This window comes from Meleagris gallopavo, chromosome 3 (assembly GCF_905368555.1).
Source record: "Meleagris gallopavo chromosome 3, MGAL_WU_HG_1.1, whole genome shotgun sequence".
NCBI classification, from domain to species: Eukaryota; Metazoa; Chordata; class Aves; order Galliformes; family Phasianidae; genus Meleagris; species Meleagris gallopavo.
In genome coordinates this window covers 35,578,790-35,605,915 of record NC_139406.1, presented here as the reverse complement: position 1 = coordinate 35,605,915, position 27,126 = coordinate 35,578,790, and positions in this window count along the sequence as shown.

The window sequence follows — 27,126 nt, the reverse complement described above, 5'->3', positions numbered from 1 at the left end:
AACTTCGGTGTTTTTATGCAGTTTTGTCCTCTCAGGTCTCACAGAAAGAATTGTAGAATGTAATCGGTGTATTTTTTTATATTAATTTTAATTTCAGTGAAACATAGTATAATTATTGTGCATAATTTTGCAGTGAATTTTCAAGTAAAAGTGGTATAATTACAATCTATTCACTTGATCACTTAAGGGTTTATCTCCCATTCAGTTGAACAGGTTCAAAATTAACTGTTTTTTCTCTTCCTAACAATAATAACTGACCATAACCAGATTACAGAATTTTGCTTACATGTGTAAAGGGTGCTCAATCATCTTGAGAGGTGTAAAGAGCATTCATCTTTTTTGAGTTTGATGAATTGCAAATTTTGAGTACTGGGAGTCTGTCTCTTTTCTTTTTTGCCCCTCATCTCAGACATTCACCCCTGTTTTATTATGCTACACTTTTTTAAAGAGGATTGTTACTCTAATGCCAGTTAGGGTAGGGATTTGTGGTAAAACATGTATGTTGCTCAGTCTTACGAAGCTGAAATAGTAGCTAAGAAAATGATAGGAAGATGTAATGTAGGAAAAGAGAGGAGTAAAGACAGAGTGGTACTGGTGGGATGTCTTATACATGATGGAGACTTCTGGTGGAAGGCCTTCTATAGCATATAAAGCACATCTTAACAAAAATTGAGAAAGGTCAAAGCCCAGTTGGAGCTAATATGAGGAGAGTGCATAAAGGAATTCTACAGGTACACTAATTACAAAAAAAGAAGTTTTAAAGAGTGTGGGACCACCAGTGAATGAGGGAGAACAACACAGTGGTTTGAACAATACAAAAGAGTGTGCCCAATGTGTGGTTTTTTTTTTTTTTTTTTTTTTTTTGGCATCAGTTTTCACAGATAAAGCTTAATTCCAACTCTGTACATACCAACACAGTTTATTATGGATGATAGCTTGCAGTGAAAGAGTGATTAGTTAGGGACTACTACCACTGGATGTACTTAGATCCATAGTGCTTCATGAGATTCATCTGTTGGTACTGGAAGAAGTACCTGATGTGACTGTGAAGCTTCTGTCTATCATCAGTAAAAGTCAGGATATATACAGATGTTCATGTAGAGTGGGAAAAGGCTAGATTCTAAAGGGCCTGCCTTTCAAAAGGCAAAGAGAAGAATCCTAATATGCCACCTTCATTGCTGAAAAAGAACATCTTGAAATTCATTTTCAAACATAGCAAAGATAAGAAGTCAGTGGCCTGTATGAGGAGGCAGATGGCACCATTTGCAAATCTGCAGACAGTGTTAAATGGTGGGGAGTGATTGACACACACAGTGACAGAGCTTTAGTCCAGAGGAATCTGCAGGTAGTTGAAGATTGGACGAAGAAAAAATTCATGATATTAAACAAGAAGAAATGCAAAGTTCTGCAGCTGCAGAATAAACCCAGCATTAGTATCAGGTGGTAACTGGTTGAACTGCAGCCCCGCTAGAGAAAACTTAGGGGCTTTAGGTAGACTGTCTGAACCATGTATGATTGAGCCAAAACTCAGAGTAAAGTAAACCACACAGTGGGTTAGAAGGAGCAGCGCAAGCAAAGTTGTTGTTCTCATCAGTCTTTACTTGACACTGATAAGATCAAACATGGAATCACGCATTCCATACTTTCCCTCCTTCCCAGTTCAAAGAAGGCTGTAAAGAAAGGAGGAGTCGGACAGGGGGCTGCCAAGATTGTGAAGGACCAACTGCACATCAGAGGTTGAGGAAGCTGGGCTGGTTTCTTCTGGTGAAGAGGAGGCTATAGGGTGATCTTAGCAACAGCCTAAATAGAGTGACTGGAAGAGGAAAACAAAGGCAATGGAACCAAACTCTTCTGTGTAGCAGCAGACAATATAGCAAAGTAACAGCCAGGAACTGCAGTTGGGAGGTTCATATTGGGTGGTTGGGAAGACCCATGAAGTGGCATCATGTGACCTTTGAACATGTTATTTCAAGAGACTGTGCAATCTCCATTCTGGGAAAACCCACAGCTGAGCTGTATCAAACAGAAGGATGGACTACACAACTTCCACAGCTCTCTTTCAAGCAACATTTCTGTGATTCTTTAATAAACACTGCCTGCAAGTAGTAGCAGAAATCTGTGTGATAGCACAGAAGCTAAAACAAGAGTGATCGAGATGAGGAATGAAAAAAGCAAAAATCTCTAGGATTTTTTAATAATGTTGCTTTTTTCTCTTACATCTGTCCTGACCAAAGTATGGTCAAGTTTTTCTGCCTCTGGAAAGTGTTTCCTGAAATGTTGTTCCTCCTGTTTCTGAAAGCCACTGAGTAAAGAGCTTTTTCTCTTTTCCATTATTAATCTGTGTGTCTTGTCTGTCCATAGGTTCCTTTTACACTTCTTTAGGAAATCTGAAGTCACTTCAGTTGAGCTTTTCTCTGCCATGAGTTTGTAAAATCATCTGGTGCCTGAGTCATGACTCCTGAATCTTTCTCTTGATTTTCAGTCTTGGGTGCCTCTATGGGGTTTTGTTCTGGCTGTAACTGGTTTTAAAAATGTTTATACTAGATCATAAAATTGTAATGATCATAACTTGTGTGAAAGTTTAGTTTATGGTCTTATCATTTACCCTGCTTCAATTTCCATTGCACTGGGGGTTGCACAGTTCCTGTCATTCACAAAAATGAGAAGAAAGCCAAGCAAGAGATGCAGACTGAAGCAGTGAAAGCAGTACACTCCTATAGTAACCTCCTCTCCCTGCATCCCTGAAGAAAACACTGGATGTATACAACACTTGCAGAAGCTCGGAGGATTTTGTAAGATGATAGAGGCTGAAGAGCCAATGGAAATTGGCTACTTCTTTGAGAGTTCCATGATTTTTAAGCAGAAACCAACATGCTTCAGCCAACATTGCTCCTCTGAGCTCCCTGAGGAGAGCAGTGTGTAGTGAAGACCCTAGAAGTCAATATTTCAAGCGCTTTGGGAGTGAAAGAGCATAGAGATAGGTGCAGAATAGCCCATCAAACTCAGACGTTATAAATCTCTCTATATTTTGACCTAAACCTGAGACAGTTCAGTGCTATTGCAAGTGCCTGCTCTGCTGAAACTAGGTTGTGGCCTCCTTACTCTCCAGACAATACCTTTTGCAAGGGAGTATGTGTGGGACTTTCTCAGGCTTTCCTGTTGCGTCTGTTCTGTCTTGTATTAATAATCACTGAACCACAGAAAGACTGATGAGGCTTCATGTTGTGAATCAGGCAGAGTTGGAACTGGCATCTGATTCTCTCACATGCTGCATAAGTTTGCCTCACAAGCAAATTATTGACTATCCCGGGGTTCCTTTCTTTCTTTTGAACAAAATTTGTAGCTCTCCTTGTCAATATTGCCTTATTTTCACCAGAAGTTTGCATTTTATTAACTAGCATTTTCTGACAATAGCAAAAATATTCAACAGGTCATCACCCATCATACTCTGAAGATAACAAGAAACTTCAGTGTAGGGCATCCCCTCCAAGGGATTCAAAGATTTGTGCCTTTCAGCTGTTAATACCATAGTAAATCTTTGAGATGCAGAGTTTGCTCAAATGTATTCTAGAATCTGTTTGATTTTGCCTCTAACTAGATCTTTATAAATCTTTATAAAGATCCTTTGTTACATAGCCACAAAACTAGAAATCCTACCAGTTTCATTGGGCTTTTGCTAGTACAAAAAAGGAAAAAGGTCTGTAGACCCCAGACAGCTTGTGAGCAACAGGATCCAGTAGGGTGAAGAAGGGAAAGAAATGGAGGAGGTGCGTGGGTGTGAGAGAGAAGGGGAAGATGTTGATGCAGTGGTGAAGTGAATGTAATACTGGAAGTTTTCACTTGTCTATCTTTCCATCTGTCCCACTTTCCCCAACACACTTTCCCCAGCACATCTTTCTTAATAAAATATATTATTTTGTTAAATTCAGCTTCCAAAGGTTGTGTACAGTTTTCTGGGACTGACTTAGAACTTTCCTAGGATTAGGGATCTTATTATCTATTTCTTTTCAGTTATATTTGGTGGTTTCCATTCCTTTATGTTATTTCTACATTATTTCCCTTGTTTATTTATGTGCTGATTGATATTTGAATGCCTACTTCTCTGGGAGGCATTGATTCTGTCCTCCTTGATATTTTTATGTTCAAGTTCTTCTCCAGTTTCACCTACTTTTGATTGGGTGTTGGCTGAATTATGGCTGTTATGAATTAGTTTTGGTTAGTGACTGGAGATTTCACTACCACATTCAGCCTTTTCATCTGCACATTTTGGTCTCACTGTGCTACTGCTTCCCATTACTATCCCTAAACAATATGACTCTGCAGTCTCCCATCATTCAGATATAGAACACATATTGCTGTAGTCGAAACTAGAAGTTAACTGTGGTGTTGTATTAGGAGGAAAATGAGCTGTTCTCTGAGTTTCTGTCTTGTGTGTCCTTGTAGGATTCTAAGTGGTGGAAGAAAAAGAGGCTTTTAGACAGCAGTTACACTGTGTGAGAATGGAGCCCAAGTATGATTGACTGTAAGATCTCACCTATTCAAGCAGTCTCTCACTGCCTCCAGAAAGCAGCAGGACAGATTTTTGTGTTTGGCTGCTCCTTTGACGTTGCTTGCATGCCATCAGTGGGTTTTGCACACTGCATATTGTAAATCTCTATTTTAGAAGAGCTGGCAGAGGAATACTCTAAACTTTGAACTGAGGTTGCATAAGGAGCTATTCTTGGTTCAGCCCTGCTCAATACCTTTATCAACATTTTGGAAAGGAATGTGTAATCATCACATAGATGCAGATGATATACGTTGGAAAGGCAGCAAATTACCCTATGATCTAGTAGCTGAATGCCAGCATTTAAGGCCTTAAGGCACTGACTTCACTCTGGTTTGCTCAGAAGAAAGAGGTTGTTCAAACCTCTACTCATACCACTTCTTGAAGTATGAATGGTGAAATGACTAGCTTGGCATGTTCCCCCATCTATTCTGTTCCATTGGAGATAACTCTACCTCCATGTAATGCTATTTTGTAAAGGAAAGTGTTGGGTTAGTTTCCTGAGATTTAACAGAAGACCACTCTTTGGAGGTGTCTGAAGGCACTGTGAGACCACCAACACTGCTGGAGTGTGGAGCCTACCTTTCTGTCTGTCCTTTGATAAGGCTAGTAGTGCACAAGCACAGATTATCATAGAGTCATGCTACAGCACTACATAGCTGAACACAATACTGTTCATGCTTTTTTCTGCCCTGCGTATTAACACACACAGCCTGGTGGGTTTTTCCTGGCAATTAACATCCTCTTGTATTAACAGCTCACCTATGGCAAACATGATTATGGTTGATTCTACATACGGAAATGTTAAATACTAGTGGATGGAAAAATGTGAAACCAGAAGTTTTGATCCAGTAGTGTATATTATAGACCATGCAGCAATTATTTATCACGTGGATCAAGCAGTTTGGGCCATCTTCTAAGATAAAATCCTGCAGAAGTCTCACTGCTATTTGCTGTCAAGTTCTGTGTGCACAAGCAGAGATTGCCAGTGGCACAGTGATTTTAGGGAAATATTTGTGTGTCCTTTGCGTACGATTCTTGCATCTTCTCATGTAGACTTACCTTCTCATGTAGACTTACATAGAAGTTTTACAGTTTGGTGAGCAATTTCAGCTGAAATGGAGATGTTTGAAGGACTTTGTGCCTTCTCTGGCAAACACAGAAAACAATGTGTTTTTCTGAAGGAGGATTATTGTCTCAGTGAATGGATGGGAATTTAAAACCTTTTGAAGACAGAAGGGACGAGTATAATGAAGAGAACCTTCCTCTTCCTCTTTCTCTTCTGCTTCCTGTTTCTCTTTCTTTTCCTGTTCCTCTTCCTCACTTGCCTTCAATGCTAAAAACAAGTAAATATGTTAATGAGGTGCTAAGGTGTATCTACACCAGGCACAGGTTTGAGTTTTATTTGAAGTCAGTTAAAGAAGGTGATTTACTTCTGACCTCCTCACCGTCTCCAAATGGCAGGGTGCCCAGCAAATCTTTACTCTCTACAGTTTGGCCTCTCTTTTGTTTTATTTTTGCACTGCTTATGTTCAGATATAACCTAAGGTTCTACTTCTCGTCAGGAAAAGTCAAACAGTAAAGTCAGATCCAACCTTAAAGGAGCCAATGGATTTGAGTGAGCTTTGTCTCTCCAGAATAATTACCACACACATGAATGTATATTTTCAAGTAAAAATCACATAATTAAAATGAGAATTTTCAGGCATGCTTCAGAAGCACCCTGGCATGTATATGCTGAATTTGGCATGGAATCTCTGACTTCTTTACAAGAGGATTTGTGGAAAATCAAAATATTAATATATTTGTGTGAGTAATGCCGACGATTATTACAGGCCCACCTTTTGTTTGAACTGCGTAGTCACTGTGAATCAAATGCAGTATTTGGGCTGAGTCAGTAGATTTTGCCAGACATCTTATTACTCGTAAATGCTTCCCATTTTATAATATTTAGAAACAGTAAAACTAATGAGACACACATACACCATGTCAGTCAGGACCACTCACAAAGTCTGCTCTTGCTGCACAGGCTGAACAACTTGCTCATTTTTTGACTCCCTGGGGTTGCACCAAACCTTTCTCTCTACCAGAAGGTATGGTAGTCATGACACTGAGGAAGTGTGAAGGAACAAATGAGCCCTGAGAGAGGAGCAGACAAAACTGTTTCTTTTCCCTCATTCTTATTTCTCAGCACACACGCACAAGTATACACACCCATATGCACTGCTCTTAGTGTCCAGTGGTTTCTGCTGAGCTTATTCCAGAACAGGCATCTGGCATTTGCTGCGCTCTGCAGGTGAGTGGTGAGTGACATACGCACAGTGCAGCTGCCTGTATCTGGCACTTGGGTGATTATTTGTTTGCTAATCAACCAGCAGCCGTTAGGTGAGCTGGAGGTTATCAGAGGATGATTAAATATACAGAGAGAGAGGCTGTTGTGCAGTTGTGGGTGAAATGCTGGATGATAATTACAAGAGATGTAAGGATTGTTACTGTAACCAGGGCTGCAGCAAAAATTAAATCTATCTATTCAAGCTGCTTGACATTGAATATACAACGACAATTCCCTAAAGCAGAACAAAAATAAAACAAAACAAACCCTCTCTGTTTTGCGACGAGAATAAAGAGATATCCTCATGTTTGCATTAAAAAGCTGCAGTCACCTGCAAAAATGATCAGATTTCAAACTAAATCAAATATGCAGTTTTTCACAACCGCTCGCAAAGGACGTCAGGAGGTGTGTGTGAAAAGAGAAGGAGTGAAATCTGATAGCTTTGTGCTGCTCAGTTCAATTAGTTTAGCTAGCTGACCAAAATTGCAGGTGTTAATTCTGCAGGTGCCAGTTGGGTCTAATCAATCTACAGACTTTATCTGTAGCTCAGCTGGCCAAGTGACAGGCTTAATACCTAGCAGAGTGGGATGGTCACCTGCTATGGTGTGATTTGTTGCAGTATTTTATGAAACATGTAATGAGATACAACTCAGTGTAATTTCTAACTTATTGTGTAATTTATAGCAGCATTTATCCTATATAGAATGAGGAAAAATTCTCAAATGATTTTAAAATGTCATCATTTTATCATTAAAATAGACTGTGTGACATCCTGAGGTCACTGTTTGTGACCTCTGAAATAATGGTATTAATTTTGAATAAAATGCTCCTGTGCAGGTGGCTGGAGTTGGGCTGAGAGATGTAGATATACCACGGCCAGAAGAGGATAGATCAGGGGCAATCGCATTACTGTCTTAGCTGTCTGGGGAGGGCTGTAGACAAGGCAGAGCTCTCAAAACTGCTCAGAGAAAGGACATAATGCAGTGGTCACAAGATGCAGAAAGCATGTTCTCACTGGGTAGTAAGATGAAAATTCTTCACCAGGTGACAGGTCAGATGCTGGAACAGGTTTCTGCAAAATGCCGTAGCCTCTGTCCACAGAGACACTGAAAAGTTGCAAGACAGCATGATCTGTCTTGAAGCTAACCCTGCCTGAGGTAGCTGGTTGAAGTGACGGCTCCCAGACAAAGTTTTTCTGCTGTTCTTTTGTTCCTGTTGAAGCTGGCCTTTGCTGCCTGGGGTGCTTTCTGCTCCGTTCTTCAGCAGATGGAGGATTCTGAAAGAGTTTAGAAAGGATGGCAGAAAACACTTGCTTTGAAAAAGGAGCTTTTGAAAGGTGAACGTGACTTTGTTAATTTACTGTTTCTATTTGAAAGCCTGCAGTGAATATGTTTCTGCTTTCTAGTGGTTAGCTTGCTGACTCATGTACTCCTAAGGACCACACAGGACAAACTCTGCACTGAGTTAAGCTCATACACCTCGTAGGCTTCATCGTATCTGCTTGTGCAACAGGACCTCAATGAACAGCCCTCTCCTTATAAAAACAAGGAAGCCTTTCAGTAGCAGAAAGAGCCTGTGAAAGCAGATGTTAGCACCCTGCTGTCCCCTCCACCTCTTTCTTTACTCAGTCTGGCCTTCAACCTAGAGCTGCCATGACACTGAGACACTGGGACCCAAAGGAAGTTTTGTTGCACTTGGAGTAGGCAAGATGTGAGGGACAGATATGTGGTTGTGGATGTGTGCCTTGGGGAGCTCTGTGAGACGTTAATCCTGGCAGGATGGAAGAGTGGAGCGTGGTCAAATTAGACATTATTTAAGACAGAGAATGGTGTTTTTTCAACTGCATTAAGATCATTTTCATCACACATCAGTGTTGAATGAGCTGTTGATACTGGTTCCCCCAGCATATCTATTTCCTGCTCTATTTTCAGTGCTTCTGAAGGTATGTTTGTACTAAATGATAGTGCGTTGGTCATTTTAACCCACTGCCTTTTGCAAGTGCATGCATAAAGTGCAGGCATTCCTGTTTCAGTTCTGGAGCTGCTGGTATCTGGGAGTGATGCTGTGTACAGAAAGTTTCCTGCAAACTTGCTTCTCACAGCACTGCTGGTATAATAAGCCACCTCCCAGTTCCTCTGAAGTACTTCCAAAATTAGTATGTTAAGTGTAGACAGGGGAATTGCAGGGCTTTAAAAAGATAGAAGAAGGATGACATGGTTGTGTATTCATTCTGTCTGCCTTGGTCAGACCTTGCTCTCTGAATTCCTTTACTCTTCTCATAAAGGGGAAAGCCAAGCAGTCTCCTATGGTTGCAGTCTGTGACTTGCAGCCCAAATTGCCCTGTTCTAGGGAACTCACTTGGGCTGCTGTCTAAGAGTCAGAAACTGCTGTGTTTCACTGATTCAAAATGCTCATATCCAAAGGAGAGTGAATAAGATAGTCCTGGGAGGTGTCCTTGACCCCTGGAAGAAATTGAGGATTGTGTTCCTTCTTCCTGGAACTGGTGTTGGTACTAGGGCCTGGGACTGTGTGATCACAGTATTTAATGCAGGCATGTTTCATGAGATATCCTTGCAAACCTGTCCTGACTCTCCTGAAAAGCCATCTCCCTGTAAGAACTGAAGAGCTCATGTGTTCAAAACACCTGTTGTATAAGACCTCCCTTATTTCTCTTCAAGCCTGAATGCTCCTTTCAGAAAAGGAACATTTTGTCTCTTGGTGGCAAAAAGATGACGAAATGAGTTCTCCCTGCCCCAACCCTAGTATGCCTGTATGAAATCAGCCAGAGCTGCTTTCAGGTGATCTTACAGAGCAGTAAGGCAGGGCCCTTTGGAGGGCCTCCTTAAGAGGTTGTGGGGTGACTGTAACACTTGACTTGACAGAATCACAGAATGGTAGGGGTTGGAAGGAACCGCCGGAGGTCATCTAGTCCAACCCTCCAACCTGCACCTGAGGACAACTGTAGAGCTGTGAACACAGACAGGTTCCTCTACTTTGGGCCACTCTGAATCAGTCTTAAGAGTGACAGAGGCACTTTTGCAACTTGGAAAGGATTAAAGAGGTTTATCAGACCAGGGCCAGCCTGTGCGGGAGACTGGATAGATTTAGTAGGAGTGCTGGTCCCTTTCTTCCGTTTGGCTGCTGTGCAGCCATGCAGGTTAACACAGTGCTGGCAGCTCACCACACAGCAGGTGAAGCTGGGAGCTCACAAAATGCCCCGCCCCCCCCTGCCGGCACGCTGTGTGGGGCAAAAGGCCTTGCACAAAGAACTGCTTTCCATGCCCACACCTCCATTTAATGAGCAGTAACTTCCCCCTGCGGACAAGTCCTTGGGCTGTGGCAAGCAGCTGCCCTCTGTTCTGTGTTTGTAGGGTGCCAGGCAGGGCCTCGTTTTAGGTTGATACTTAAGCAGTATTGTAGTAAATTATAAAAGATCCTCTCTTTGATGCCTTGTGTGAGAAGGCTCTGGGCCTGATTTCCCCCTGCCTGGTTCCTTGTGTTGTGCTTTGCACAAGTCACTGTAAAATGCTACTATGCTGATTTGGTAACCACTTTGCCACAGGTATAAATTACAACCTTAGGTGCACAGTGGTGGGGGAATGAGGCCAACTATCTCTAAAGGTCAAAGGAGCATTCATCTCACCACCCAGTCTATTGTGGCTTCATTGTGACTTTGCATCAATCAAAGTGCTGTTGTTGTTAAAGCATTTAAAATCAATACAAAATAAAAAAGGACCCGCACTTTCCTTCTCTTCTTCTTTGTTCCGTGCAAAAATATCTCGTCGTACTCCGTTCTCCTCAAGCAATGCTCCTGTATGTGCAGGTTACAGATACAAGTTTATTTAGCCAAAAGCAGAGTATGAAGGGATGGTATAATTCTTACCCAGCCTAAAATAGAAGGGAGCAGTGGTTAAAAACAATCGCTGTAATTGTGACTTCCTCAAGCAGAATGGCTCTGATGTCAGATACAGGGAAAGAGGAAACAACCGTTAGCATACATTATGGTTTAACCAAAGGTGCAATTTGTTCCAGCTTTCTAATGAAAGCTTCTCCCCTGTAAAAAGGAAACATGAGCAGAGCAAGCAGAATGCTGTCAGAGATACCCAGCTGCACAGGAGCAGCTCTAATACCCTCAGCAGCCCCGCACAGGCACTGAGTACATGCTTGCTTTCAGCTCTCCGCTTTGATCTGGAGAGAGCCCCACAAAAACAGAAACTTCTACTTGACAAGGTTGAGTTACAGCTCCTAAAGAAAAAATAATAATAATCTGAGATAATGTAAAATCCAAGATTATGCTTGCTAACCATATCATGAGTTTTATTTGTTTGTAGGTTAAGGCATTAAGTGGTCAATTTGCTGCTAAATTTGAGTGGTCTCTGGTTTCTGGGTATGATGTGTTTATCCAAGAAAGCTGATCATGAATCAGTGTCACATTAAGCTGTGCTTTTTAAGTTGGGGTTGTGGTTAGCTGGGAACTTACAAAATTCTCCCAAGTTCTCAGTTTGATGCTGCACACCCCACACATGCACTTCTGCAGTGTTTTGTTGCGTTTCGTTTTGTGCCTCCCAAATGCAGTTACTCTGTGGCTCTGTGTACTTGCTGGCTGCTCTGTGGTGAGCCTCACTGTCTCTGCTCTTGTGACCCACTCTCAGCTGATCCTGACGCTGGTCCCCATTCTGTAATACAGAAGAAAGTGAGAAACCTGAAGCTTCCTCTCCGTCAACCCTAAGGGAATGGCCTTTAGGGAAAAGTGCAGAAAATGATGTTTTTCCCATGGCATTTATAAATCATGTGATTGAATGTGTTTTACAGAACGGTTATTTGGGAAGTTCTACAAAAAGGAGATCTTTTTGTATGAAAAAAAAAAATTCTGCTGGATTTCCACCAATCTCTTTATGGTCACACTGCTCTTCTTGTTAACATTCCCTGGGTCCCATAAATTTGCTGGATCTTCATGACCTGTGACAACTGTGATCATTCTGCCATACCCAAACAGAATGATACAAAACATGGCTTTATTTTCTAATGGTCCTTTTTAATATACACAAAAAGCATCAGCTCAAATCCCTTTCTCTGTAGCTATATAAGCCTAAATTATGCTCAGTGGCAAATGACACTTTCCCATTCATGTGCTGTAAATGATATAAAAAGATGTTATACAAAAATGTTGAGTGGGAAATGCCAGAAGGAAGAAAATTGGATCAGTGGTTCTGGAAAGCATCTCTGCTTTCCTTTTTCCTCCCTGTCCTGTAAGGTAATAGTTCTGTCCTCTTACAGGTACAAATGGTTAATGTAGCATCTTGTGCTGGCTGTGGGAGTGTCTGGTGGACAGAGTTGTCTGCTTTCGAGAACACCCGAGGCACATACTTACCTTGTAATGCCAAAAAAATAAAAAATAAAAAAAAATTCCCAGTTTTTCTGAGTGGGAGATGATGCACCTTTGTGGAGCTTTGGAGCAGCCAGTGGAAAGACTGCCCTCTCCATGGGCAGGAGAAGCTTGTTGTTCTTTGATTCAACATCCTCATTCAGTTTTTGGATCCTCACCAAAAACTGAAAATCAGACAGTTGTGAAGAGAATGACAGAGAGGAGGGATTACAGCAGAAGAGCTTATTTTTCTTCCTTTTTATGAACATCTCTTTAAATTAGAAACCTAGTCTTGGTAGAGAAGACAAAGCAGGAAAATGTTGTGTCTGTCAGAAGCACTCCTGATGTGCCTCTCAGCGTAGCATTTAGTCACCTGTTTCAAGCATTTGAATGGAGTCTTGGCTTGAATTAAGTGGAGCTGCTGGCTCTATTGCTAGTCAGAGTTACAGACAGAAGTCCATGATCTTTTGATGGAAATTTAATTGAAAGATTTTCATTTAAAAGGGAGCATCATTAAATTAAGATAAAGGCGACTCATTCCCAAGTTTTGGAAGTTCGCAGTTCACTATAGTGTCTTCTCCGCTCTCCTCTGAGTGATATTAAAAAATTACCTGGATTTTTCTACAGATGTGAAGCCTTCATTTCATAACTCAGTCACAGTGCAGTTGCTGTCATGTGAAGTTTTAATTATCAAAAAATCATGCAGAAGGCTGAGAGAAATGTGCTGAGTGAACCGGGACACATTTGGAATCTGTAAGCACACGGCCTTAAGGCTGACGAGATTAATGCTCTTGGCATCACTCTGAGCCAGTATTATGTTCATGCTGTGCTAGGGATTTCTTTTTCCATAGACCTCCTGATTGTAAGAGGGGATTCCAAAGCTCACATGCAAGCAGCAAATGTCTCCAAGTACACTGTGGCACTTGGCCAGTAACAGAAACCCCCCCTTACTGTCCGCTGCAGCGGTACGCCGGGTGGAAATTGGATAGCTGTCCAAGCACGGTGTGTCACGGCACGCAGCAGTCATGTGAGAGGGACATCAGGAACAGTAGCTGACAGTCACATCACTGCCACTCAGAAAGGGATCGGTGCTTAAAAGGGAGCCCTGGATGCTTTCAGCATGAGTGAGCCCGCTGCTAATCTGCATATGTCTGGATTAGAAGTCACACCATCATAAAGATGCCGTGATCCAGGCAGTACCCATATGTCATTCGTGTGGTGACAGTTACTAAATATCCTGTCCCCTGCAGCTCTATTCCTAAGCATAAGCAACAAATAGAAGGCAAAAGCGTATAGGCAGAGCATCCCAGACCTGATCCCAGTGTCTTTAGCATTGCAATTTTCGTATTCTGCCTGTATTTGCACATCCTCTTTGTCATTTGCAAGGGGAGATTATTGCATTTGCCAGTAGTTTTTCATTTTAGTCCTAAAACAGCACAATAATGTGGGTTGACTGAATATATCACTGTTAATCAGATGCAGAATGGCATACCCTACCTTCCTGTCAGTGTTATGGACCACATACCATTTGATTTAGTCTGGTGACAGGATTATAAATTTGGATTTTGTATCAGCCTCCCTGCTGGGGTGGCTGGGGTGGTGCCTCCTTTTCCAGCATGAATGCATGAATGCAAATGCTCCCAGGGCTTGGTCTGAAAGACCAGAAGGTGCGTGTCGGTGCTAATGCATATGAGCACCTGATTTGGGATGCAGTGTGAGCTTGAAGTACAAAGGCAGATATTTTTGGACAGATTGGCGAGGGTCATTTTGGTCATATGGTCAAAGTGACTCAAGGTTCAAATCTGACCACCCCAGCCCTGTGTACAAATGATGGGCAGTAGGTATATGCTGAGCTCCATTTTTCAGAGCATAGAACACTGAACAAGACCGACGTGACTTTCCCAAACACTTTTCTCACGCCAGTGATGAGTTCGGTGGTGAACAGTGATTTCCACAGCAGGCTGAAATTATGAAATACACATTTTGTTTGTTTTGACTAGAGATTTAAAGTAAATGGAAATCTTCTGATGAGGACAGCTGTATCATTCACATGCGAACAATTTCTTGACTTCAGTAAAGATTGCAATTCTTGCAAGTCTTTTTCTAACTGCTGTTGCAGGGGTAATAATCTTTGCTCATGAGATGACCTGTGAAGCCCTCATTTGCAAGCAAGATCTCATGTAACTAAATTCTCAGAGAATTACCAGAGGTGCTCATGGAAACTTTCCAAACATGAGTAGATAAGAGCCCAATTCTCACTGTTTTCACAAAAGAGGGGAGTCAGACAATTGGCCTATTTAGTCACATTTGAAAATCCCATTAGATACCTATCTGTGTCTTCCAGCAGCTTTGAAAACCTCTCTGCTGGTGCTTTCTAGAGGATGCTGTAATTAATACTGAAAGGTCAGTCAGGGCTCCAGTATTCTTTGGACCAGACTGGTGTGTATGAAGGAGACACATGCACATCATAGAGGAAACCTGAATCCTGCACGAGAATGTACAGCTAAGTCTGAGCTGGACTTCACCCTGTGAATTGGAGCAGATGGTCACTTCTCTTTGGAGATGGAAACGTATGCTGAGGATAGCATGACTTAAACACAGGCAGAGTCCTGGAGTAGATATTTCAGGCTGAGCTAGCTGATTTGATTCTTTTTTTTTTTTTTTTTTTTTTTTTTAGATTTTAATTCATGGCACTCAATGCAAAGTTTACTCTAAATTATTCAACGTTTATGGGCCCTGTAGGTATTATTACACGATAACTGGCTTTCCTGGGTTAATGTTGTTTATTCTGCTTTGGAAAAAAGCTAAAAAATTAATTGTTACAAGCTCAGAGCCTACCTTGTTTGATCCCACATACCTTCTCTGCTGCAGAGTCGGAGCTACGGTGACTTTTGAAGGCTGAGCGCAGTGCTTGTCCAAACTCATGAAGATGAATAAAAAATAATGTATATATTTACCTGAAGGACACACCAGCAGGAGGCAAAGTCACTGTGATGTTAATGCAGATGCTTTCAGCTGAAACAACATTCTTAAGCTCATGGATTTACTTTACTTTATGGGCTATTAAACAATTAAAAAAAAAAGTCTTGGATGAGTTGGAGTGCTCATTCTGTGCCTTCATGAAGGGACAGCTTGAAGGAAGGGAACAAAATCTTTAATGGGGACAGACTCTTTAGCAAGGTCTGCTTTGATAGAACAAGAGAAAGTTGTTTCAAACTAAAAGGGGGGAGATTTAGATTAGATATAAGGAAAAAGGTTTTTACAATAAGGGTAGTGAGGCACTGGAACGGGTTGCCCAGAGAGGTGGTGAAAGTGCTGTCCCTGGAGACACTCAAGGTCAGGCTGGACGGGGCTCTGAGCAACTTGATCTGTAGGTGTCCCTGTTCATTGCAGGGGAGTTGGACTGCGTGACCTTGAAGGGTCCCTTCCAACTGAAATGATTCTGTGATTCCATGAAACAATCCTCAGGAACCATTAAAGAAAGTGTTCATTGCAGCCTTCCCAAGGCAGCCTTGTTGGTTCTTGAGTCTTCTGCCATAAACTTTCTATGTCAGGGTAGGAAGGGGGAAAAGCAAGGAAGAAGGAAGGCCTGGAAGAGAAGTATCTAGGAAGAAGAATAACCACTGGACAGCAGAGAAGGTTAGTGAGGGAGCTGGCACGATGCACAAGCCCAGCAGAGCCACGATACTGGTTTTGCTGGTCATGATGCGTTGGGCCTTGGGCTTGACACACTCAGCCACCCTGAGGGCGAGCTCAAACGTTCGTCCACCTTGACTTAACATACGCTCTCATTAGCGGACAGCGGGTGCCTTTCCGCTAACGTGAGCATATCTGTCTGTCTGTCCTGGCCGTGCTAACCGGGCAGTGCCCCAGCAGGCGACTAGGTGGCAGCAGAGGACGCGGAGCCATGTCGCTATGACGGCTGCGGGACCGGGGGTGGCCCCGCAGGAGTGGCAACGAGTTGCCCTCCTGGAGGCTCTCACCTCGCTTTTCTTCCAGCCCAGGGACGTGAGGAACAGCAGTGACCCTTGGGGAGCCAGCCAGGAAAGAGAGGCGGAGGAGAACGAACTTTGGGCAGTTGTATTTTCTTTATAGATTCATCTGATTGCTTTACTTAATACTGACTTCCTATTCTTTACCATACTGACAGAAGCTCTTCTGCCTTCCCAGAGTTGTTTGTTGGATAAATGCAGGACCTGAAGTTTAGGAGCAGCAGATGATAAGTAAACAAACACATTCAAGTTTATATTCTTGCTTTTCTAACATCACTGAAGAACCAATTAATGAAAAGTCTGGCAGCTCTTGGATCTCATTGTTTGGAGAACAGGTCATAGGAAAATGTGTAAAATTTTGGCAGAGTTTTAGTCAAAAGGTCAGTCCAGGCAAAGGAAAACTATAGCCTATTTAGTTACTTCGTCCAAGGAGTTTACGTAAAAATTATTTGCATTTTTAATGTTCAGCAAAGCTGGAACTATGCACTGCATTCAGAGTGCCAAAAATAAGTTCACAATTCTATGTGTGTTTTTTTACATTATAGCAAAATAGTACGTGGTGTCTATTTAACAAAAATCTTTTTTTACTTGTGTTTGCGAAGCACGGATAATATAGAAAGAAAGAAGAAACCAGCAGAGTATGTGTAGACAGGAGAACATCGACAAATTCTGTTATAGGCAACAATAATATTTAACCATCAGCAAGTAAGAGCAGAGGCAGCATGGAGATCTCGTGTATAAAATGAGTGTTCATTATTAGCCTGCTTTTTCGTACAAGCACTTCCTCGTGGTTTAAACAGCAATGTCCTTTTTATAAAGTATCCTGTTGATTTTGCCTGGGGGAGAGTCCTTTTCACAAATGCCACAACAGAGGGAAACTCTGATGATGTAAAAAAAAACCCAACAACACACCAACAAATAAATCCAACTCAAAACTGAACACTGTGGTGTACTGAAAAGCGAGGTTGCTAAATAAAGAGAAAGTTATATTTAATGACTTAACACAGATAAGATTGTGTTGTCCTCATTGTTAATCGTTATAGTGATTTAATTAAACAAATCCTTTGTTAAAGTAGAAAAGAAGCAGAGGCAGAATTGGCTTTTGCCTGCACCAGATTGCTGCAGAATCCAGGAACTTTGCCAGTACCATCACAACAGGGCTGTCTGCAGAGCATGCAGTGCCACAGTCCCATAGCCACATACATCCTCAGGACTGAGGACAAGACTGAATTTCCAGGTACAAACTCAGTACAAAGTCGTTAGTGGGAATTGCTAGATGTTATACTTAAGCATTAATGTTATTACTGATCCATTTTAAGTCCGAACCATTGCCTTCCTCTACTTGATCTTGGCTGAATTTCACAGCAAAATGCAGATGAAGAATATAAAGGGCTGTTAAAGATGTATAAATAGAGGGTCAGACATGTTCATGTTAGAAAATGTAGCATTCAAGCAGAAATACTTAGTGACATCCTTTCAGAAATCAAGAGGAGAACAAAGGAATGGAGATTAGTGTATAGGAACAAGAAAAATATATTCACCTGTTTGCATAACGCACCACGAAGAAATCCCTAATAGGCAAGAGAAAGGGGCACAGGAAGCTGCGGGGCAAGGAGTTCTCAAACACAGCTAGAGTCAACATTCCTTAATGATTTACACATGACAGTGGCAAAACCGAAGTCCGGCACCCTCCCTCTGATGTAGGGCAAGTGATATAGCTGTGTTTCTCCTTGCTTGCCTCCAGTCTTCTGGACAGGCAACCCACAACAATGATCTCCGTGTCACTAAAATGGAATCCAAGTAATTAATCCCTCATGTGCACAGGGTCACATGTCGATTTTGGGACACCATGGGTAAGGTAAAGAAGGACAAGCCTGAACAGACTGTGCAGCTGAAATACAACTCTTTTTTATCATATCCATCACATGTCTTCTCCAGGGGGAAAGGTATGACCAGCAGGGATGTTAAACTTTTTAACCTTGAATGACATCCTGTGATAAGCCTGGGCACACAGGAAAAGAAAGAGGCAATGGCTTCCACCCACCAGAAGTCTTATATTTCCCCAGTGCTGAGGCTGTGATAATTACAACATGTTCAGCTGGTGCTATTATTCAACCATTCCTGCAGGAGAAGGTCCGTCTCAGCCAGCATAAAGATTGCTACAAAACTCCATGGCAGTGAAAAGTTAATTAACAAAAGCAGTTAACTGTTCACATGAATGGCAGGAACAACTTCCCCAGCCATGTGATTATATTTGCATTCACTGCAGCGCTCACCATGCCTTGCCGACAGGCCAGATGCCGGCTGTGCTAAGTGCTGCATGGAACAAGTGAATGGAAAAGGGAGAGAACAACTTCGTGGTGGCAGTTGTTGTGGAAGAACAGTTGTTGCAGCTGAGTTCATGCCAGTATGCAACTTGAAGCAGGGAAAAGGGGGGAAAGAATCAAAGCATAAAGAGAAAATCAGCAAAGCTTATGGTAGTGGAAATGGACAAAATGCTGGGAGCAGATGCGTGTGCATTGCAAGTCCCATGGATGACAGATTATATGCACAAGGCGAGAAGTGATGGGTGATGCTGAAAGAGGATTGACCGTGGTAGGAGGGGGAGTTCAACAGTGGAACAAAGAAAGACAGAGCACAGCCTGATGAGGGGCCTTCCAGGTGAGGGTAAATTTGAGTCATGACTGCAGAGAAAATGAAAACCAAATTCGGAAGAATCCTCCACCTCTGGGGTCGGGTTGTCATTAACATACAAGCATCTTGGGACTGTACAGCATGGAGGAAAGGAGGCTTAGGGGGATCTCATCAGTGTCCATAAATGTCTGAAGGGAGGGTGCAAAGAGTAGGCTCTTTTCAGTGATGCCCAGTACCAGGACAAGAGGCCTTGGGCACAAGGTGGAACACAGAAGGTTTTGTCTCAACATCAAAATATGCTTCTGTGCTGTGAGGATGACCAAGCACTGGCACAGGTTTTCTAGAGGCTGTGGAGTCTCCTCCTCGAAGATCTCCAGAAGCCACCTGGCTGTGGGACTGGACACCCTGCTCTGGATGGACTAGATGGACCCAGATGTCTCTGCCAGCCTCAACCATGCTGTGATTCTGTGATCTGCATCCATTCCAAGGCTGGTTCAGGTTGGAAAGCGAATGAGAAACTACCCACAATTTCTCAGGAAACACAAGCTGAATTATGGCTGAGAGCAATTTGGGAGCAGAGAAAGGGTTTGGATGCAAGATTATTCAAAAGTGTGGGAGAGAAGAGGAAGAGGAGGAAGAGAAAGAGAGGCCATGTGAGAGAAAAAAAAAAGGCATCTTTATGAAAATGTGTCTTCAGAAGCAGTAACTGCAGGAAAAATGCATGTCTCTGGCAGGGCTGGGATGTGAGGGAGAAAATAGCTTGGATGTCTGCAGTAGGTTTAGAAGCAGGACGGTCATGCCGTGTACTGCTAGAGGCAAGAGGGAAAACCTGAGGACAGAAGCCTTTAAGATAGGAGTGCTGCCATGAGAGGTTATAGCAGGGGAAGGCTGTGAAGGGAACACAGAGGAGTGTGGAGATGGAAGGGCAGCCAGATTGGGTCAGGTGTCATCAGATGTGTAACAGGAGGCAAGTATAGGGTCTGGATTTGGGTTACTGAATGAAGTGAGAGGTGGAGAGAGCAGCAGACAAGACTGTAAGCAGAGCAAAATAGTTAAAAAATAATAAATAAAATTAAAAAGTAAAATAAACAGGCTAGTATCACATCCTGTCCATAAGGGGAGGGAAGAGGTGACCAGATTCCTTTACACTTAGTGTGGTGAGTATGTGGAGAGAGCTTTTGGAGTGTAACAGAAAAATTGGAAAGCTGAATCAGTTCCAACTGGAGGGAGAGGGAAGTGCTTTGAAAGTTATTCTGGTACTTTCTTCTGTAGCCAGAGAGTGATATTTCCATTGGGAGAAGAATGGAAGTTGCATAGAAGGAAAGTGATAGTTGAGATTTTGTAGCAGAGGTAATTGAGAATTAAGCCTTAGATAATAAACTGCATTTAATCATTTTATCTTAAATGTATGTTTTCCATACATCCACCTTCTGGCAAAACTGTGCTTAGTGACCTTCACTTTTTTGCCATTTCTTTTCCAACTGTGCTTTGCCAGGTTTTGGAGAAAACAGTCCTGGTCTAGATTGACCACTTTTTAGTGCTTTCCTGGATCCTGGTTTTGGTAGCATAGCTATCTCCATAGTTATATTTAGATGACGTACAAATTTGCATTTCTTCAGCTGGAATTTCCTTGTTTTCAGCCATGGTTTGCAACCGTACCAGGTTGTCAATCTCAGATCTTCCCAGAATGCATGAAATTGTTTTTTAATTATGTTTAGAGTACTTTGCATAGATCCCACTGTGAATCCAGCTTCCTTCCTTTCTGCCTGTAGACCAGCTGTATTGGCTGAGATGTCATTATAGGAATCATCACACCAAATTTCTGTTAACGCTCATAAAAATGCATGTTCTGTCAATGACTAAAAGTGTTCATTTGCCTTGCCTTTGTGTTCAGACCACATCCTACATTCATACTTTCCTTTTTCTTCTAAATCTTTTGCCTCAGACAGAGTTCATTTTCTGTCTTGCTTTTTAAGTTAGAAATACACACCACGTCATTTGAATTAAACAAAAAAGTCCCCTATTCCTCTTCCCCTACACTGTTTGAATAGAGGCCTGTATAAGAAACCCTGGCAGCTTTGAAATGGGAAGACTGGTAATTTTTTTTTGCTTACATGGAGATCATTTTAATCCAAACAGACTCTTATTACGGAAGATATAAAGAACATTCCATTGTTTCTTGAATCCAAAACACTCCTAAACTGACACATTTACCACTTGGTCTCAGTTTGCACAGCACAAAGCACATAGGAGTGCTTTGTCTGCACTGTTATAATGCTGTTCTTTCAGAAAGCTGGTAATTCTCTAAGTCTGGGCTTTGGCATGGGCTCACTAACAAAGCTCAGCACATGGACAACAGGGTGGATATCTGAGGGATGCCTCATGTTAGAGGCCCTCATCTGTGATAGCACTAAGTGACCCATGTCCTCTCTATGTGCCGTTAGCCAACGAGAGACAATGTGAGCTAGTCATAAGCATCCTTTACTTGTTAAGATTAGAAATTCTCCAAGATTAGATTCGTATCATCAACTACGGCAAGAACCAGTACAGGCTCATTGGGCACTACTTTCAAATCTGTAGGAATTTATTTATGCCTGTGAAAATCCAACCTCAGCATTAAAGGAAGGCCAAAACCAAAGAGAGCATCCACTGAAGATACTGTTGGTCTGACTGGTCTCTTAGTTTTAATACCACAGTCTCTAGAAAGAGGATGATTTGGAGTAGGCAGCAACTCTCAGTCTTCCTGAAGAGAAGAAGAGAAGAAATAACTGCCTCCCTGAGGATACCTGATCGTTCTCTAGCTGTCAATCATGCATGTGAGAAGGTGATTCTGCAGCTATTTGAATGGCCTGCTTTACCTCTTTGCAACTCTTTTTAACACATAGACTATGATGTATCCATTAAAGTTGCCAGGTTCTTCAGCTTTTATACTGCATGCAGGTTTTGAACCTTACAAACTAGGAGTGTGAACAGAATGCAAGAATTTGACTGCAGAACGGCCAGCGGGTCCTTTGAGATGTGTAAAATACATACTCATAGTTTAGTTGGGGCAACAAATATTCATGGGGGATCTGCAGCTGCCACTTATTCTGAGTGGCAGGACAGTGTGAGTCTGAAATGTTTTCAGCGACCTAGCCTAAGAAGAAATCTGAGTCCATCTTGCCAGGCTGTTTTATTCCTTCACTTTAAGCATTAATGTATTCTGAGCTTTTTTATTTAAGCTCATTTACCATAGATTTCAATTGTTCTGTTACTAATTATTGTGTTGAGATGAGAATCAGGCTTCCAAATATAAAATGAAATATTTTCGTCTCCACCATCCCCTGTGGTCTGGGAGTAGATGAGTATGGCTTAAATCTGGATTAAAATGAAAATGAGACCAAATTTCAGCAGACAGGACATCCTGAGACATTGCCTTTTACCTGTGGAATCTTCTGAAAAACCCGGAGGGTAAGTTAGGTTTGCAGAACAGAGGTCTGAAACAAAACTGTGTTTAAAAGAAAAGGAAACAACCCTGTTCCAAAAGGGGCAGTCCCTCCTGGTAAAGAGACTCTGGAGGCAGCTGTCTCCCCTGTCTGCCCTAGTGAGTAGGATGCAGGCCTACTTCCTGTCTGAACAACTGAATGATAACGTGAAAAAGCCACAGTGACATCTGACATTTCTTTTAGTTTCCCTTTTTATAGCCAGACAACATGATTCACATGGGTTCTTCTTGAAACTGGAGAGATGTAAAAAGAAAATTCAAGCATACCGCTCAGATATTGAAAGATGATGTTCCTACCCTTATGACTGTCTCCAGAAGGGCTGAGAGGTAATGCCACTCATAGCAATGTGTACCTCATCTTCTGCATCACAGATAAAAGACAATTTCCTTGTGATCTCAGTACTTCTTCCTCCTTGACCACTTCTTGTCAGATTGGAGTCTAATCTAGGTCAGACACATTGGAAAATCATAGAATCATAGTAGGATTGTGTTAGAAGGGACCTCAAAGATCATCCAGTTCCAACTCTCCTGCCATAGGCAGGGTTGCCAACCACTAAATCAGGCATGAGATCAGGTTACCCAGGCCCCCATCCAACCAGGCCAAGAAGACCAAGAAGCGTTTGAAGCTGCCTGAAAAACATAAGAAACACTGGGAAATCAACTGGAAAAGCTGAACTATGAAGAGGCAGAATAACACGAAAGCATTTTAGCAAAAAAAAAAAAAAAAAAAAAAGACGTTGACTTGTGAGATCGATGAGCTGATAGAATTGTATGAAAGCTTAGCAGCAAAACACCCTCATGTACAGTCTCAATAAAACAATCCAGAAAATAATTGGAAACAAACTATATAAAAGACCTTGTTGTGATACTGTGGAAGATGGTGATAGAAGTGATAGGCTTCATAATAGCTCCAAGCAGTAAATAGTTATCCAACATGGTAATCTTGTTGAATCTGGTCTTCATCTGTCTTCCAGGATCCTACAAGAGTATCAAAGGTCATTGGAAGTGAAATATGTTAATATAAATTTATTTGAGTTATAAAGAAGCTTACAAAGCCATTTTACCAACCAAGACCTTGAAGTTATTTAATTTATCTATGGCCAAACGATCTTAAGAATAAACTGTGAGACACGGAGTCCAAATACTATCAATAAGCATATAGTTAGAGGGAATTTCAGAAATTAGAACAAGGCTGTTACAACACCTCATCAGGGAATGATTCCCATATTAAGAATACCTATCCGTCACCTCATACCCCATTCATGTCCTTTAAGAACTTCCCAATGGGTATGGAACCTGGAACCTGTGTGTGAACATTCCCCTTGTGAAGTTGTGCTTGGTGTCTTCGCTGCTTCTGCATTTTGCTTGAGCGTGTGGAGAGAGTCCTGCCCAGTCAGCTTTTATGCACAGCCACTGTGTTTTAGCACCCACCCATGTAACATGCAGAAGAACTTGTTTGTCCTCTTTGTGTCGTTCGAATTACAATTAAGGAGTACATCAGTGGAACCAACTCTAACTACTTGCTCAAAACAGGGCACGCTTCAGAGAAAGATGAGATAGCTCAGGGCCTTTTCCAGCTGAGTTTTTGACAGTCTTGAAAGATGGGGATTCCACAGCTTCTCTAGACGACCTGTTCCACCATACTCCACGGCTTTCTTCTGTGCATGTGTGCACATCTGCAGAGAATGGAGGTTGCAAGAGGAGAAGGGAGTGCACATATTCATGTGCTTGTTCATGAACAGTGTTCATAGAAGAGCAGTCCCAAATTCTGTTTCCTCTCTGGCAGGTGAAGAAAGCATGCTGCCATTGATGAGACAGACAGCTTTTAAAATAACCCCCACACTAAGCAGAATTAAATGCTGTAATAAATGAGATGTTTCTAAAAATAATATGTTTTTAGTTTTGAAATAATTTTGCAATTCTGCAAGGATTCACTGCTTTTAAGTAACTGGAAAAATGAGTGCCTTGAATCTCTTTCACATTGAGATCTATTGTCAGTTTATTAAATGCAGATTTATTGCTGACTTTCCTAGCCAAAAAAATAGCTGTTAGCACGCTATAACAGAGCATAAATTTGACTTCACTGAATCAAAGACATTTTTAAAGAAAAAAATTACTTAATGACCTGTCTGATCTAATAAATCTTGCAGTTCTCATAAAACAAGATGACAAGCATTTATGTCCACTAGATGTGTAAAACTAAGATAGTCCTGGTGGTTAGCATCTGAAATGGCTTCTTTAGCCAATTGATCTCATGGTGGACTCTTGTCGATAAAACAAGGCAAGGATAGGAATGGCTGCATAAGATGAGATAGAAACATTTTCTTATGTAGCATTAAAATTGAAGTAGCCTGGTGGCTTGAGACTTCAGAGGTTGTCTGTGGGCCACCACGCTTCATGACTGGCAAAATTCCCTTGACAAAAATCTGCATTTAAACTGCAGGCTTAGAGTGTAAAAGGGAACTAATCATTTTCTTCATTCAGGAAATTCAGTTTGCAGGAATCTGCTCCTTCTGGACGTCATTAAGCTTAACTATACAAAGAAAAGTTTCCGAATCCATAATATATGTGTATTTAAATATGTGCATCTATATATGAAGTCCAGTTTCTGTTCATCTACAAAGTTTACATTTGCCTAGAAATTTTCATACATGCATGGACCATGCCTAAGCTTTCTTTAGAGTCTGGCATGCTTTCATTCAGCCTCAGTCATCACTCTTGTAACAGATGCTATAGAAAGTCAAGTGCATCTCATCTGTTCTCCTGGAACAGCATTGCCCCAAGGCCATCCTTGGAGGCATCAGTAGAGACCCAAGTTTCTTTGTTTGAATCAAAGCACATCAGCATAGTTTCATTGATTGAAATGTACTTTGGTTCCATTCATTCCCACTCATGTAGTGCTCCCTCATGGCAAGGTCTTGTAACTGGGGCTTGAGCATCACAGTGTTTGCTGTCACATCTGGGTGGAATTGTCCCAGGAGCATAAGCACTCCAGAATGGGTTTCTCAGCACAACTTCAAAGTAGACACTCCTGTGACAGCATTTCAAAGCTATTTCCTTTTTTTTTTTTTTTCCTTCCAAATTCTGAATCTTCTGTAAGCAGCACAGTAACTCTTTATCTCCTTTGCAGTCCTCAATTGCTTCATCAAAATAGACTCATAAAATTCTAACTCTCCCCTTTTACTCCACTCCATGCAGCCTTCAAGACTAGTTCACGTTCGTCACTATAGTCTCTCTCAAGTACTCTTGTGTGATTGTGTGCGTGCATAGTGACCTGTCCACATGCATGAAAGAGAAGTGCTGTCCTTGCTCATACCTGGGAAGCTGGATAGGGAAGTCATGAATCATGCTTGGACCTCCCAAATGCAATAGTATCTCCTGTGAGCAGAGTGTGGCCCTGTTGCCATCCTGCCTGTGTAGGACACTGCCTCCTTGCAGATCCTGCCCCACTGCCGAGTTGGAAAAGCCTTTCTGGAGTGGCGTTCCAGAGTCCCTGTGCAATATGCAGAACTCAAAATGAGTTTGGAACAGTTTGGGAGACATGGCAGCAAAGGCTGTCATTACTGTTGGAGGAAAAGGAAAAATGGATTAGGCAGAGAACTGGGAGTTGTAGGGGAATTGTAGTTTTGTCAGGATTTGTCAGGGGTTCCCAAGAATAGGAAACAAGCTTGTAAAGATTAACTGAGTATGAGGGGGAGCATTGTGTCCGGGGCAAGGGATAATGGCAAATCTAAGAGTGAGGAGGCTGCTCAAGGGGAAAATAGGAAAGAAAGGAAGGGGAACGGTTCTGTCAAGAGTTAGAGCATATATCAATAAGCTAATCAAGATGAGTTTCTTTGCTTTCATCATGAGCACAAACTTTTGTTTGTGTGGATGATTCCCTGCAGTAGCTTCATTGATTTCAAGGCAGGACATCCTCCATTTCCTCTCTTTCTTCCCTCATCTTCCATCTTATGTCTTTTCTTCTCTCTATACAACCTCGTAGGATGTCTGGGGAGGGGAGGAATTTTCCACCCCTATGAAGAATGCCCAGATGGCCCAGTAGTGTTGAACTCTCTTGCCTCAGGGGCTCCATTGCTATGTCTTTGCTGGTGATAATATGTCAAAACGCAAATATAGTTGGATTTCAGGCCCCCATGTGGAGATTTTGTCAAGGAAATGTAGCTAATGTTCACATCTTACTTTCATGTATTTATTTTTGTTGGTAAGTTTGAACACATTTTCCTCAGCCTACAATTCTCTTCCTGCTGGTTGTACACATGTAGTGAGTAATTCACTCCTGAGAACATAATTTCACTTCCTTAGTCCTAATGTTTTTCTGTTACAAATCCAGATGTGATGTTCCATTGCTAACTTCTAACTTTAATGTTGATGGCTGCTAATGCTAGCATTAATAATGATAGGCTTTGCTACTGATGGCAAGTATGTTTACAGATTTTAACTCAGGAGTCTATCAGTAGAGACATTTATGCATTATGAAAGCATGTCCCACAGCTAGAGGTGCCATTTTAGGGGTTATGCTATCTCTGTCTATGGGCAGATAGTCCTCTGTGTCTTTCTCATGTAAGGTTAAGATGTGACCAATGACACAGTAGGTCTGTGTCACATTTGTTGAGTTCATCTCAACCTCTCTTCTCATGTTTGAATGAGATGAGGTACATCTAAAGCCGAGTCAATAATACAGATCAGGAGAGGAACGGCAAACATTTTAGGAACTAATTGCAACAAATATTCAGTTGGTAGAGTGAATACGAGCATCCAACGTCGAAAAAG